Source organism: Scyliorhinus torazame, chromosome 11, assembly GCF_047496885.1.
Source record: "Scyliorhinus torazame isolate Kashiwa2021f chromosome 11, sScyTor2.1, whole genome shotgun sequence".
In the NCBI taxonomy this organism is placed as follows: Eukaryota; Metazoa; Chordata; class Chondrichthyes; order Carcharhiniformes; family Scyliorhinidae; genus Scyliorhinus; species Scyliorhinus torazame.
In genome coordinates, this window is record NC_092717.1 from 93,797,259 (window position 1) to 93,812,868 (window position 15,610).

A 15,610-nucleotide genomic window follows, 5' to 3' on the forward strand; every position below is an offset into this window, starting at 1 on the left:
CTTGGGATGTGTGAAGTGCTCACTTAACCAATTGGCAAATGATTGCCAATTCCCTATTCACAATAGCCTTCAGCCGCATGGCCTGAGGCCTCCGTGGTCAGTGAGGGTTATGGGTTGTCGTTGGGCAGACAGGCAGTGGCTCGGGTTGCCCCCGGTACGGAAACACACAGTCCAGGGGTTAGCGTGGTAGACCCGCACATGTCCACCCCCCCACAGAACTGCCTTGATACCGCCAGCACCCCCCATGGTGGCCCACACCCAACCAGGACTGCACCCTCCCTTTGGTTGCTCCCTCAGCCCCCCCCCCCCACCGAGCACAAGAGCAGGGTGCCCAGTGCCCCCCGGTCTCATTGCCTGTGAGCGAAGATGGCTGTTCATCTCCTCGGCTCCCCACAGCAATACATCCGCCAGGTTCATGTTTTTGAAAAGGAGTACTAATCGGCGCCAGCGTGACCACTTGATGGGGAGGCGGCTGGATCATGGAAGGCTGTTGGCTATCGGGTGGTTCCCGTTAATTATATGGAAATAGGGCTTAAATGGTTTCTCGCCAAGCTATAGCGCGATCCCAATTTCGCCTAAGGGAGCGGTCTGGTTGCATTGCAAATGGTTTGGTGACTGCCGCGTTTCCTGTTTTCTGTCTCTCCCTCTACTCACTGGCCTCCTTTCGCTCGAGCGAGAACGCAACGAGGCCGGAGAATCGCAACCTTAATCCCTCATGCTATCCATCCTATCAGAGATCTTCTCCTTCTCCAAGAGCCGGTGCAGACTTGATGGGCCGATTGGCCTCCTTCTGCACTGTAGATTCTATGATTCTTCTGCCTTTCCCTGTCTTTGTACTTGCTTACCTTTTTCCAGTTCTGGTGAAAGGTTATTGATCTGCAATGTTAATGCTGTTTCTGTCTCCACAGATGCTACCTGACTTTGCTGAGTGTTCCCAGCATTTGCTGTCCTTATTTTAAATTTACAGCATTCATAATATTTTGCTTTTTTGATACAGTTCAGGAATTGCTTCTATCATATATTGAAGCCCGGAGCTACGTGCATCCTAAAGAGCTATGTTGGAGGTATTGTGGCACAGCGATAGAATCCCTTCTCTGAAACAGAAGCTCCTGGTTCCAGTCCCACCCCACGACGCGATGGCCCAGAAACATACGTTCATAACGTGGTCAAACAGGTTGAGTCTCAATCTGCAAATCCTTCCAACATGCCAGTGGCTGGTAGTAAGAGCAGGAGAGACTCCTAGTTACCCTCCCTTGATGTGGAGCAGCACCCCTCAAGCGATAAGCCCCTGGAACTGTTGCGGGAATTACCGGCAATGGGAATGGACGGAAGCCTGCCTTAGTGCACACCACTAGGTGTGGGGCGAGAATTGTAATGAAAGAGTTCTGATAGTTGCATACCAGTTGGTTTTCCATTCTTGAGTTTCCGCATTTGTGAAATGCATTCACCTGAGGAAGGAGCTGCGCTCCGAAAGCTAGTGATTCGAAACAAACCTGCTCGACTTTAACCTGGTGTTGTAAGACTTCTTACTGTCCCCGAACTATGACAGAGTCCCTCTTGTCCTCACTTTTCACCCCACCAGCCTCTGCATTCAAATGATCATCCTCTGTCATTTCTGCCAACTCCTGTATCATGCCACAATGCAGGCCCGACTCCATTCCAAACCCCCCCCCCCGCCTCGGAGACCCGAGATAGGTCTTCTAACCAGCCCACTTCAGCACTTACCCATCCCCATCGCCGCCGAGGGTCTGCTTCCAGAGTCAGTGGGTCAGATTCAATCCTGCCCCCACTCCTCTGGAGTGAACATTTTGAATGATGGGGTGCTTTCAACCAAAATCAGTCTGCTGGGCTTCCTGACCCGAGCTACCCCCCTTGGTAACAAAAATCCGGCCCTGGGAATCTGAGGGCAGAAAGACCAACTGCCCCTCTTTTCTGTCCAAGTTATGAAACTTGAGACTTGATTTTCGATAGGTTTTGGTCTGGGCAGTTTTCCTCATGACAACCAAATCACGTGGGCCTGTCTCCAGGCAGAACTTAGTAAGGTCTCAGCAGTCTCCATTCCTGGATATTCTATTTTATCTTACATTAACCGAGACAATTTAAAATATAATTGCCTTATAAAATCTTGCATTCGAAACAGTAAGATTACCATTTGAATAATATATCGGAGACATGGAGTTCAAGTAACAACAGACCCAGAAACCGCACTGGAATTTTAGAGTACTTGAGCAAATGAAGACCAAAGCTTTTGATTTCCCTATTTTTGTATAACCTCGGTGGGTGGATGACTGGAGAAGTCATTGTACCATCAAATAAACCAACCAAACATATTAAAAAAACAACCCTTAAGGCACATCAGCTTTCTACCATTTGAATTTCCCCTTATTCCTGTTTGTCAGTTCAGTCTTCATTCATTGATTCTAAACACTGCGAGGTGCAAATAGTTTTGTGAAAGCATATCTGTAGAAATATGATCCGATTAATAATGCTTCCACCAAAGTAGGTGTGATTCTGGTATTTGTGTGCAACAACAGAGAGATTAAGTAGCATCTCATTGCAATGGGTTTTCTCTTTTGCCATTGGTCCCACGTCCTCTGATTCACTTTTATGTTTGTTGAGGAAAATTCCAATGAGTTCTTCACTGGAAGATTCCTTAGAGTTTAACTCATTATGTTTGTTGCCAATGTCACAGTTGCAGAAAATACCCGGCCAGCTATCTCTGGAACCCAAGGCGTACGGTAAGGCTGATTTCCCCACCCACTCAGATGGAGCTTCTAGCTGAATCTCACATCTCGGATTTCTTACATTGCATTACATGCCTATTCCATTAATCCACAGTGGCTCTGTTTTGTGGGCAGTGAACCAATCCTTCTGCGGAAACAATTCCCCATCGATAGCGACAAATTAAGATTGGTGCCCAAAAGGTAAAACCAGTTTGAAATGTTCGGAAACCAGTGCGACTGCGGTGCCAATTTTAGGAACACGAGATCATTTAGACGCTTCCAAGTTTTCCTGGTTTTCCACCATCAGCAGTAAAGCAATGGTGTGCATCGCTGCCCTTGAAGAAAGCTCCCAAAACCCATAGCGTGGATTCCCTCTTTCCTAATCTTCAGTTTGAACTTGGTTACAGGTCAAGGGCATTTCCAGGTGTTCAACAGCAATGATGCCATGAAGCTACTTTAGCAGCCAATCACATTGAAGTTTTCATACTCTCAGAAAACCTTGGAGTAAAATTCACTGATCGTTTCACCTGAGTTTCACCTGAGGAAGGAGCTGCGCTCCGAAAGCTAGTGTTTGAAACAGACCTGTTGGACTTTAACCTGGTGTTTTAAGACTTCTTACTGTGCTCACTGATTGTCATTCACTTTGAAGTAGATTTTACTGAAAACAAAATAAATGGTTGGGAAAAAGGAATGGGGTTAATGTAGAAACTGAATTAGCATAAACTAATTATAAAAATACATGCATTTTTATCAGAAAGGAGATATTTGACATTACAGAATATAAAATCATGGGCGGAATTCGCTGACCCCGGGCCGGGTCGGAGAATCGGCGGGGGGGGCGCGATTCACGCGACGACGCCAGTCCGCCGATTCTCCGGTGACCGTCCACGTTGTCCATCCTGCGGGGGACGGCCTGGTGGAGGGGAGGTGTGGTCTGATCCCGGGGGGGCCTCCACCGTGGCCTGGCCCGCGATCGGGCCAACCGATTGGCAGGCCGGCTTCTCCTGATGGGGCCTCTTTTACTCCGCGCCGGGCCCCTGTAGCTCTACGTCATGTTGCGCTGGGGCCGGCGCGGAGAAGGGAACTAGCGTGCGTGCGCGAGTTCGCGCCAGTCGCAGCCCGCATGCGCAGACCCATGGCGCCCGTTTGACGCCGGGATCAGGAGCTGGAGCTGCGTGAGTCGCTCCAATGCTGTGCTGGCCCCCTGTAGGGCGCAGGATCACTGATCCTGGGGCCCTGTTGACGCCATCGTAAAACGCGACGGCGTCAACACTTAGCCTCAGGATCAGAGAATCCCGCCCCATATTTTCAACACCAGAGAGGTTTTTCATCAGTAATTCTGAACTTAATATTCCGTTAGGAACTCATTTACACCTCATTCAATGAAGTGTAACTCTTTCAAGGAATTTTACAGTGAGACTAATAATAGCATAAAAGGACAAATTCTCCATTCATTTCAATGATTTGGATTTGATTCTGTGGGGACTTCAACTATGGACCTTTAGAGTAGGGTCACTGAAAACCACATCTGGATTTTTGTGCTTAATTGCACGAGTGCGGATCCCAGAAGTTTCTGTCAGTTTCAGAGGAGCAATAATGGTGAACGTGAGACAATGTCACTGTCATTACTACCACAAAATCAGATCATGGATATTATCAGATGAATATAAAGGTGCAAAGTGAAAACAAAAAAATGGTTTTACACAGAGGGTAGTGGGTGCCTGGAACTCGCTACTGGAAGTGGTGGTGGAAGCAGGGACGATAGTGACATTTAAGGGGCATCTTGACAAATACATGCATGGGATGGGAATAGAGGGATACGGACCCCGGTAATGAGGAAGATTTTAGTTTAGACGGGCAGCATGGTTGGCGCAGGCTTGGAGGGCCGAAGGGCCAGTTCTTGTGCTGTACATTTCTTTGTTCTTTGTTCTTTGTTTCAGGCAGACAGTGGGGCAACTAGTGAAGAAGTGAAGAAATAACATTTCATTTCATTACATGCCAGAGTTTGCTCTTTCTCGAAGATATTATTTGAATGGATAACAGCATCAGAGAGACTGCTCAGTCCAATGCTAAACAGCTTTTCATCCATGCTACCTCATCAACCACTACTCCATATGTTGCATGCGTGCATTAGACAGTTAATCCTCATAACCAGATGGCATGCTCATGTTGTTATGTTCAAAACACACAAAAATAGTAATGGGAGCTGGCAGTAACAAAGGAAAGAGATCCAGGTGCCTGCCGTGAAGTAGTGCACATTCACTGAAGCGAGAAAATACTGCAACTACCTTTCTGCTGAACAGACACCAAGATTCAATCTTGCACCAAAGACAGTAAAATAAAGCAGAGAGCTTCTCTCCATCTAAGGTAAAAGCAAATTCCTGCGGATGCTGGAATATGAAACAAAAACAGAAAATGCTGTAAAATCTCAGCAGGTCTGTCAGCATCTGTGGAGAGAGAATAGGGCTGATGTTTTGAGTCTGGATAACTCTTTGTCAAAGCCAGAGAAAACTGGAAATTGGGCAAGATAAATACTGCGTTGGGGTGGGGGAAGTGGAGTAGTAAGGGCTGGAGAGAGGGTCAATGATAAGTGGAGGCTAGGGAAGGTTTGACAAAGGTCCCCTGGACAAAAGGACAAAGGGAATGTAAATGGTGGTGATTGTGGCTACAAAGGGTGCTGATAGTGGCACAGTAAGAGTTCAGAATGTGTTAATGGCAGAGCAAAGGTGAGCAGTGTGACAAAGGGCAACCTGGAACAAGGAACAGCTGGTCCTAGTGGGGTGGGGTTGGGGAGGGGAGACAGTGGTAAGGGGAAAACAAGATGGAAAGCAGGATGTAAGTGGGATGGAAAATGATATCTACGGAAGAAATGAAAATAAATTGATATAAATAAAAATGGGGTGAAGGTGGAGGAGAGAGTTCACAGTCTGAAGTTGTTGAACTCAATCTTAAATCAGGAGGGCTATAACATGCCTAATTGTGGTGCCATTTTTCCAGTTTGCATTGGACTTCTCTGGAACATTGCAACAGGCCAAGGACGGACATGTGGACATGAGAGCAGGATGGTGTTAAAATGTAAGTGACTGGTCTGGGTCCTGCTTATGGGCAGACTGAAGGTGTTCTGCAATATGGTCACCCAGTCTGCATTTAGTCTCTCTGATGTAGAGTAGACTGCATTGGGAGCAGCAAATGCAATAGACCAGTTTGAAGGAGGTGGACGTGAAGAGGTGCTTCATCTGAAAAGAGTGTTTTGGTCCTTGGATGGAGGTAATGGCAAAGGTGTTGCACCTTCTGTGATTGCACACAAAGGTGCCATGGGAAAAGGTGAGGTGTTGGGGATGATGGAGGAGTGGAGCAGGGTATCCGAGAGGGAATGGATCCTGTCGAATATTGACAGGGGGTGTGAGGGGAAGATGTGTTTGGTGTTAGCATAATGCCGGAGTTGGCAGAACTGGCGGAGGATAATGCTTTGAATGCGGAGGCTGGTGGGGTGAAAAGTGAGGACAAGTGGGACCCTTTCCTGGTTCTAAGAGGGAGGAGGAGGGGTAAGAGCAGAGGTGGGGGAGATGGGTTGGACACGGTTGAGAGCTGTGCCAACCACAACGGAGGGGAAACCACGATTAAGGAAAAATTACGCCATGTCAGCAGCAACATTTTGGAAAGAGGCATCATCGGAACAGGTGAGACGGAGGCAAAGGAACTGGAAAAATGGGATAGAGTCCTTACAGGATGTGGGGTGTGAAGAGCTGTAGTCGAGGTAGCTGTGGGAGTCGGTAGGTTTATAATGGATACTGTTGTGTTTGGTCCCTTGTACTATTATGAAGAACTCACCAAACACTTTGATCTGTCCAAACCAGGATCCTTTTATTGTGTCTCGTGTGGTGAGATGGCAATCTGATACAGAGCACGTGATCATAGAGTCTTGCTACTCCTCTGGAACTTACACCCATCAGTGACCAATTACATGTACGCCTTATTACCCTCTTTATCTTCTTCTGAAGATGGCCGGATGTGCCTCCCTTTATATTCGGGTCCCAAGTCACATGACCTTGGTCTGGAGACCGCATGGTGTGCATGTACCTCTACCTGCTGGTTGGAAGTCGCACACCATCCAACTATGATATACCCCATAGGAATATCACCACATATGCTAGTGAACAGACTTTCCCTTTATTGAGATATAGAGGTCAAGGAAGGGAAGGGAAATGTCGGAGATGGACCATGTGGAGGTGATAGAGGGGTGGAAATTGGAAGCGAATTGGTGGATTTTTCCAGATCCAGATGAGGACATGAAGCACACAAAGTCACAGTTGTCGCTGTACCAATAAAAGAGTTGTGGGAGGGGGGTGGTAGGACTGGAACAAGGAATGCTCCAGATACTCCATAAATAGACAAACAAAACTGGGACCCATGCAGGTACCCATAGCCACACCTTTTGTTTGGAGGAAGTGAGACATGTTAAAGGAGAAATTGGTCAGTGAGAGAACAAGTTCAGCCAGACAGAGGAGAGTGGTGGTGGATGGGCATTATTCAGGCCTCTGTTCGAGGAAGAAGCGGAGAGGTCTCAGACCATCATGGTGGGGAATGGAGGTATAGGGGGATTGGACATCCATGATAAAGAGGGGGCGGTTAGGGCCGGGGACCTGGAGGTTGTTGATATGATGTCGGGCATCGGAGGAATCTTTGATCTTGGTGGGAAGTGAATGGACAAGAGGAGAGAGGATGGAGTGAAGATAGGAGGAAATGAGTTCAGTGGGGCAGGAACAAGCTGACATGATAGGTCTACCAGGACAGCCCTGTTTGTGAATTTTGGGGAGGAGGTAGAAGCGGGCTGTTGGGGGTTGGGAGTCTAAGAGGTTGGAAGCTGTGGAAGAAAGATGAGGTCTGGAAACGATGGCTTGTGCTTGGTGGTGGGGGTCATGATCTGGGGAGGGAAGAGGATGTGTCTGAGAGTTGCCGCTCAGCCTCTGCGAGGCAGAGGTCAGTGCGCCAGCCAACACTAAATCCACCCTTGTCAGTGGATTTGATGACAATGTCAGGGTTCGACCTGAGAGAGCGGAGTGCAGTAAATTCAGAAGGAAACAGATTGGAGTGGGTGAGAGGAGCAGAAAAATTGAGACGGTCAATGTCACACTGACAGTTCTCAATGAAAAGGTCAAGAGTAATCGATTTGATCACCACCATTTACATTCCCTTTGCCTTTTTGTTCACGCCACCTATGTAAATTTCACCCCAGCCTCCACTTATCACTGATCCTCTATCCAGCCCTTACTGCCCAATTCCCCCATCCCCCCATCACAGTATAGATCTCACCCTGTTTCCAGTTGTCCCTAGCTCTGGCGAAGAGTCATCCAGACTCGAAACGTTAGCTCTGTTCTCTCTCCACAGATGCTGTCAGTCCTGCTGAGATTTTCCACCATTTTCTCTTTTTGTCTCTCCAACTAAGATTGTTCCTGCAGCAGCTAATTTGGATTTATTACTTTAACTATATATAAAATGCATCATATTTTGTGCAATATCTAGGAATACAGCTTGCACCTGCAGCTTGTGGGATAACCAGTTCATGCTTCTTGAAGTCCAAAAAGCCTTTTCAGCAATCTATCAGTTTAACTAAATAAGATACATGTCGAGACACACCCTAGCCTTGATCGGGCAGGAAGACGACGGGAACTGGACCAGAGCAAAAAAGGCACCTTTCCAAACTCTACTGTGCTCAGTGTGTGTGCAGTTTTGGATCAGCATAAACCCAGGGAGCTCCCAATGTGAAGACTACCTGTACTTGGCAGTCATCTTGTTGCTGGGTGGGCACTGACAAGCTTTAATGTTCTTCAGCAGCTGATACAAAACTGTTTTGCCTCTACATAGCTAGATCTGGCCAGAGCACACCAGGTACTATCCGTCCTCATTTATCAAGGCTACCGTGACTCCAAGAGCATCTTCGAGAGCACTTTTTGTGTGAAAATTGAATGAAGTAGTTTTCACACAATGAAACCGTTGATGCAAAGTGCAAAGTTTGAAATGGTATCTCGCCAAGTATTGGGGAGTTTAAGTCATACTGATGGGCTTCTGAAGAAATTTGTGTTAAGGTGTACTCATCTTCAATTTCCACTAAGAGTAAGGCACATCTTCCTCATTTATAGCCATATATCTCCCAAAATCACCCACCCCTGTCATCTTCTCAATCGCTCCTAACAGCAAACATAACGAGTGGGAATCTCCGTCCCGCCACACCCGCAGCGGGATCTTCCGTTCAGCCAGCCAGCCAGTGAGGTTTCCCATTGTGGGCACCCCCACATCGTCAGGAAACCCCCGGGCTTGAGTGCGCTGCCGGCGCAACGGAGAATCCTGACAGTGGAGAATCCCACCTAAGGAGTTTGTGGCCAGCTTCATCACGAAGATTGAGATAATCAGTTTGACCGTTTTTACCTCATCATTCTTTCTCTCGCCTACTGTGGCAAAATAGACAGCAGCCCGAATTTTGGCCCCGATATCTAAATTAAAATTGGCATTTTAATCAAATCACAGTCAGTTCCAGGACTGGCCAGATGGGAATTCAAACTTGGTCAAGTTCGAATATATTGACTACAGACCAACTGCCAGGACATGGAAGAAAGCAACGGGCGAGATCCACCTTCCCGGACGAAGCTCCTGAGGAATCGAGACTCAGAGAATTGGACCCATAGCTGACGGAGTCCATAGGCTCTGGTAGTATTAAGAATCGTGGGATCATCAAGGCGGCACGGTAGCACAGTGGTTAGCACTGTTGCTTCACAGCGCCAGGGTCCCGCGTTCAATTCCTGGCTTGGGTCACTGTCTGTGTGGAGTCTGCACGTTCCCTCCGTGTCTGCGTGGGTTTGCTCCGGGTGCTCCGGTTTCCTCCCACAAGTCCTGAAAGACATGCTGTTAGGTGAATTGGACATTCTGAATTCTCCCTCCGTGCACCCGAACAGGCGCCGAATGTGGCGACTAGGGGATTTTCACAGTAACTTCATTGCAGTGTTAATGTAAGCCTATTTGTGACAATAAAGATTATTATTCTTTAAGATCTGGGTGTCTCTGACAAGACCGGCATTCATTGCCCATCCAAAACAGCATTTGAGAAGGTGATGGCAGAACTCCTTCATTAGGTGAAGAATTTCAGAATTTAAACCCAGCAAAAATGATGGAATGACAATATGTCTGGATGGTGAAGGGAAACTTGTTCCTCGATGTTCCCTTGCTCCTACTGGCATTGCCCTTTAGTGTTTCAAGGGGCAGAAATGCACTGAAAATCGCACTAAATGCCTTGACTGAAATCAAACTCTTCGGAAGTTAAGTAACAGCCTGTATGGAGGGAGTGGAATCTACTAGAAGGTACTTGCTCCCTCCATTTGGGTATTCATAGCGGCTTTTTCAGGCTTCTATCAGTTTCTACATGTTGGCTCCAGGGTGTGAAGAAAAATGTAGCAGAGACCATCAAATTCTGCAGCGACACAACCGTCACCCAAATTTGACTCCCCTTACCACCACCACTGCCCCCCACCCTCACTGACTCCCCTCACCACCACAACTCCTCAACCCCACCCTCACTGACTATCCTCACTGCCCCTCCATCCCCACCGACTCCCCTCACCACCACCGCCCCTTCCCCACCCTCACTGACTACCCTCACCATCACCACTCCTATCCACATCCTCACTGACTACCCTCACCACCACCACCACCACCCCACCCTCACTGACTCCTCTCACCACCACAACTCCTCACCCCCACCCTCACTGACTATCCTCACTGCCCCTCCATCCCCACCGACTCCCCTCACCACCACCGCCCCTTCCCCACCCTCACTGACTACCCTCACCACCACCACTCCTATCCACATCCTCACTGACTACCCTCACCACCACCACCACCACCCCACCCTCACTGACTCCTCTCACCACCACAACTCCTCACCCCCACCCTCACTGACTATCCTCACTGCCCCTCCATCCCCACCGACTCCCCTCACCACCACCGCCCCTTCCCCACCCTCACTGACTACCCTCACCACCACCACTCCTATCCACATCCTCACTGACTACCCTCACCACCACCACCACCACCCCACCACCACTGGCTCGCCCCCACCCCTAGTGACTCCCCTGACCACTACCAGTGCATTACCATTGCCATTCACATTGCAGTGTGTGGAGAAGGTGCTGGAAGTGGAAGTCTTGACAAGGGTAGTAAGGTGGTGGTAGGTCCCAACACTCGCGTTTTCTGGCATACCCTGCTGTGAAGCCACCATGTGTGGGATGGTGGAGAAGAGTTCCTTGATGCCTATCATTCACAAGCATGGTCGTTGCCCCAGCAGACAAGGACCTCAGGCTGGCAGTATGAACGTATGTTTGCCATTCCACATCTGCAGTGAATTCCACAAATTCACCATCCTCTGCGAGAAGTAGTTCCTCCTCATCTCAGTTCTAAATCTACCGACTCTCAACCTATATCTGTGATCTCTCATCCTAGATTGCCCCGCAACGGGGAACATTTGGTCTACGTTTAATTTATTAATCCCTTTTAGTATTTTATATACCTCGGCCTGATTCCCTTTCATCCTTCTAAACTCCAGCATATATAAGCCCAAACTGTTTAATCTCTCCTCAGACGTCAACCCTTTCATCCTTGCAATCAATCTGTGAACCTCCTCTGAACTGCCTCCAATGTCACCACATCCTTCCTCAAATAAGGAGACCAAAACTGGACACAATACTCCAGATGTGGTCTCACCAACATCCTACACAATTTGAGCAACACTTCTCTATTTATATACTCCAGTCCTTTTGCAATAAACGCTAACATTCATTTACCTTTTCAATTACATGCTGTACCTACATACCGACTTTCTGTGATTCATGAACAAAGACACCCAGATCCCTCTGCGCAGATACTTTTCTAATCTGTTTTCCATTTAGATAATAATTTGCCTTTCTATTTTATCGGCCAAAATGGATAATCTCACACTTATGCACATTAAACTCCATCTGCCAAATTTTGGCCCAATCTCCTAGCCTATCTATATCCATTTGTAAACTCTTTATCTTCTCTTCACTGCCCGCTTACCCACCTAATTTAATAGCATCTGCAAATTTTGCTGCATTACACTCTGTCCCTGCTTGCAGATCATTTATTTAGATTGTAAACCATTGAGATACGAGGACTGATCCCTGTGGCACCCCACTGGTTACAGTTCGCCACCCAGAGAAGGACCCATCTATCCCAACCCTCTGCTTTTTGTCAGTCAACCAATCCTCAATCCAATCAAGTACTCTATCCCCAACCCCTGCGATCTCACCTTCTGGGTCAGTCTTTTTTGCAGCACCTTGTCAAAACCGTCAGGAAGTTTTTCCAAAATCCACCGGGACCCTTCCAGAATCCAGGGATTTCTGAAATATTATAACCAATGCATCCACTATCTCTGCTGCCATCTCCCTAAATACCCTAGAGTGCAGGCCATCTGGTCCCGGAGACCTATCTGCCTTTAATCCCATCAATTTATTCAATACAATCTCCCTAGTGGTGGTTATTGCACCACCTTCCTCTGCATTAACTGTAGTTTTTGGAAATATTTTCTTATCTCCTACCATGAAGACAGAGGCAAAATATTGGTTCAGTGCTTCTGCTAGGTCTGTGTTCCCCATTATTACCTCACAGTATTGTCCTCTAAAGGACCAACATTTACTTTCGCTATTCTCTTCCTCCTTATAGAAGCTTTTGATTTCAATGATTATGTTTTTTGCTAGTCTCCTTTCTTAGTTCATCTTAGCTCTTTTGATTTTATTTTTAGTAGCCTTTTGCTGAAACTCAAATTTCTCCCAATCCTCCAGTTTACCTTCAGCTTTTGCAGTATGAGATGCTCTAGTTTTTGCCTTTATGTCTTCCTTGACTTCCTTGTTTAGCTATGGAATGTTTTTCACCCTTTTACAATTCCTCTTCCTCTCAGGAATATACTTTAATTGAGAGGTGTTTGATATCTCCCTGGACATCCGCCATTGTTCCTCAACTGTCCTACCCTCAATTATTTGTGCCCAGTCTACTTGGGCCAACTCTTTCCTCAGGCCTGTATAATTATCTCTGCCCAACGCAAACACTCTAGTGTAAAAGAGTTTTAAATGGTACCTTCTTGAGAATTCTTCTATGCTTGATGGGAGTCCCAAAGGTCATAGATCTTTATAGTACAGAAATAGGCCGTTTGGCCCAGCATGTCTGTGCCGGCCATTAAGCACCCATTTATTCAGATCCCATTTTCCAGCACTTGGTCTTCGAGTGCTCACCTGAATGCTTCTTAAATGTTGTGAGGGTTCCCATCTCTACCACCCTTTCAGGAAGTGAGCTCCAGTTTCTGACCACCCTTTGAGTGAAAAAGTAGGTGGATAGCTGAAGCCTACTCAGCTTCTCCTTTCCATTGTGAGCAGGACACAACTTCCTCTATTCTCACCAGGTACCTTCCTCCACGCAGCTGGTAACTTTGCTTCTGTTGGAGGAAGGTCGACAGGCCCATTTAGACCTCCTCTGGTACACTTGCCTCTAACTGTCAGGATTAAAGAGGATGGTGCTCAGACTGGACTATTGTACTATCGTGAGCAATAAGTAACTTTTATGACAATACCTAACTGAGAGTTCACAGAAGCGGTCACACAGGAAGTGCAAGGAACGAAAGATTTATTTACAGAAAAACAAAGACTGTATATACACTGGTCACAGGAGAGACTACCCACACCCGGACGGGGTTTTTATACTCCGGTTTGCCCTCCTGCTGATGTGGGGAAGCTCGTACGACACAAGACTAACGGGGACCCCAACCTTCCCAGCCCCATGGGTCACGTGTAGGTTACACCACTAACTCTCATTATTATAGTGAGCCACAACCCTTTAAGAGTTGCCCACATGGCCAGTTTGATCACCAGCCAGGGTTGCAGGCCATGGTTCCTCTACAATCCATGTAAAATAGGGAAAGTTTATATAAAAAAATTGGGTACATCTGACCTTCCCCCCCATGACTTTGACTTAATTGCAGATTCAGGACAAGCCCATTTTTACACAATCAGAATATTAGGCCCTTAAAATATCACAAGGTGCAGTCTTTTGATTACCTGCTCCCAATGTGCCATTTATGCACTGGGAATTTATATCAGGAATCTGGGCACATGCTATTCAGGAATTTTTGACCAATTAATGGACATTGCATATAGTACGTTCTTGCCTGAAGGGTGGGTTTGGAGGGTACATTCAAGCATTTTAACAGCATCATTATTTATGCTCCTGGAACACTTGACGTAAGTAGATTCAGTGCGTTCCATGATGAACAGGTTTGAGGCGCTGAATGGTCTAGAGGATAGTTTGTGCAGATCCAGCTCTTATGATTTTATTAAGGGTTGCCATGGGCAACAGAAGAGGCTCTATAAAATCTAAAGGAATGGATTCTCCATCGTCCGACACCGGAATCACGAACTGTAGTTGGACAGAGAATCACGCGCAAGCCGAATATCGAGGCTGGCACCGGAAACCCAACGGACCACCATGCTCAGGTGCCTCAACACCGCCGTAAAAGCGTGGGTATACAAATTGGACAGTAAAGTCCTTTGGCATATCATTAACTGGCTGACCCAGCATTCTCCAGGCTCCCCGCGATGCTCTGCCTCCGCCAATGGTTCACTTGAGGCATTTAAAATCGGGAAATAGGCGCCATGGCTGATGAGGATGAAAGAGGAGGTAAGCCATGTTCCCAAAGGCGCATACGTGGGCTGCCGGTCCTGCCGCTGGCTGGGGGGCGTCAGCTAGGGCTAGGCGGGGATGGAGTAGCAGGGGGTTACCAGGGGATGGACTGTGGTCACAGGACTGTGGTCACATCCCGCCCCCCCCCGATGCCAGGCGCTGACGGGGCCACAGGTGCGACACGGAGGGCAACGAGTCAGGGGAAATGGTCGGGGGTGGGGATGTTTTGAGGGGTGATGTGTTGGGTGTTCTGGATCACATACAGGTCACCAACACTTGAAGTAGTGCAACACTATTTTATTAAAAGGTTAACTATTTAAACATACTTGAACTGTGGGTAAATACGATACCAGCTTTAACTAAAGACCTTTGCCTTGTCCGAACCAGTCGATGCACTCAGCACATGGTGAATGTCTGTGTTGCAGGCTGTGAGCTCTGTGCTCCTAGCTAGCTGCTACTCGAATGAGCGGGAACTCTGATGCCCCCTGTCTTTATAGTGCGTGTGCTCTCACTGGTGATCGGCTGCGGTGTTGTGTATGTTGATTGGCCCCACTGTGTGTCCATCAGTGTGTGTGTGTGTGTCTGCACCATGATATACTGGTGTATATTATGACATCCCCCCTTTTATATGAAAAAATGTGCCTGCGTGAAAATAGTGTGTGGTGAATGTTCCTGACTACGTGTGTGCGAAATATTTACAGGACTATGTACATAAAACTAAGCTATTTACATGGGAAGGTGCCTGGTGCAGAAAAAACAGTGTGTCACACAAATAACGAGATGAACACTATACAAACCACTTGAACGATTAAACGGAAGAACAGAACAGACCAGAGAGTCCATTAGTGCACAAAGCTCACAAATTAAGTCTCTGAGGTGGGCGACGAATTCTGGTTGACGCCTCAAGGGTGGGTCAGGAGCCACCAGCTGAGGAGCGGGCTGGACTGCGTCAGAGTGAGGAGGATGCAGAGTAACCGGAATCTCCGCATAGTCCATGTCAGGGTCAACAGGAGGGCATGGCACTGGCGGAGGATCACGTAGCAAGCGCGGAACGAGATGAAGGGCACGTCGATTACGGCGCAGAATGGAACCATCTGGTAGATGAACCAGGAACGAGCCGGGAGCCACCTGCCGAAGAACCACAGCAGTTG

At 47.6% G+C, this 15,610-nt stretch overlaps 1 long non-coding RNA gene across 1 annotated transcript in view; it reads right to left on the reverse strand.

Moving 5' to 3' along the window:
- Positions 1–13,289, reverse strand: part of LOC140385393 (uncharacterized) — a 165,899-nt gene extending 152,610 nt beyond the window's left edge. The window contains exon 1 of the long non-coding RNA XR_011933355.1: positions 13,019–13,289. This is a non-coding gene — a long non-coding RNA (uncharacterized lncRNA). The remainder of the gene's footprint in view (positions 1–13,018) is intronic.
- Positions 13,290–15,610: the final 2,321 nt, after the last annotated feature.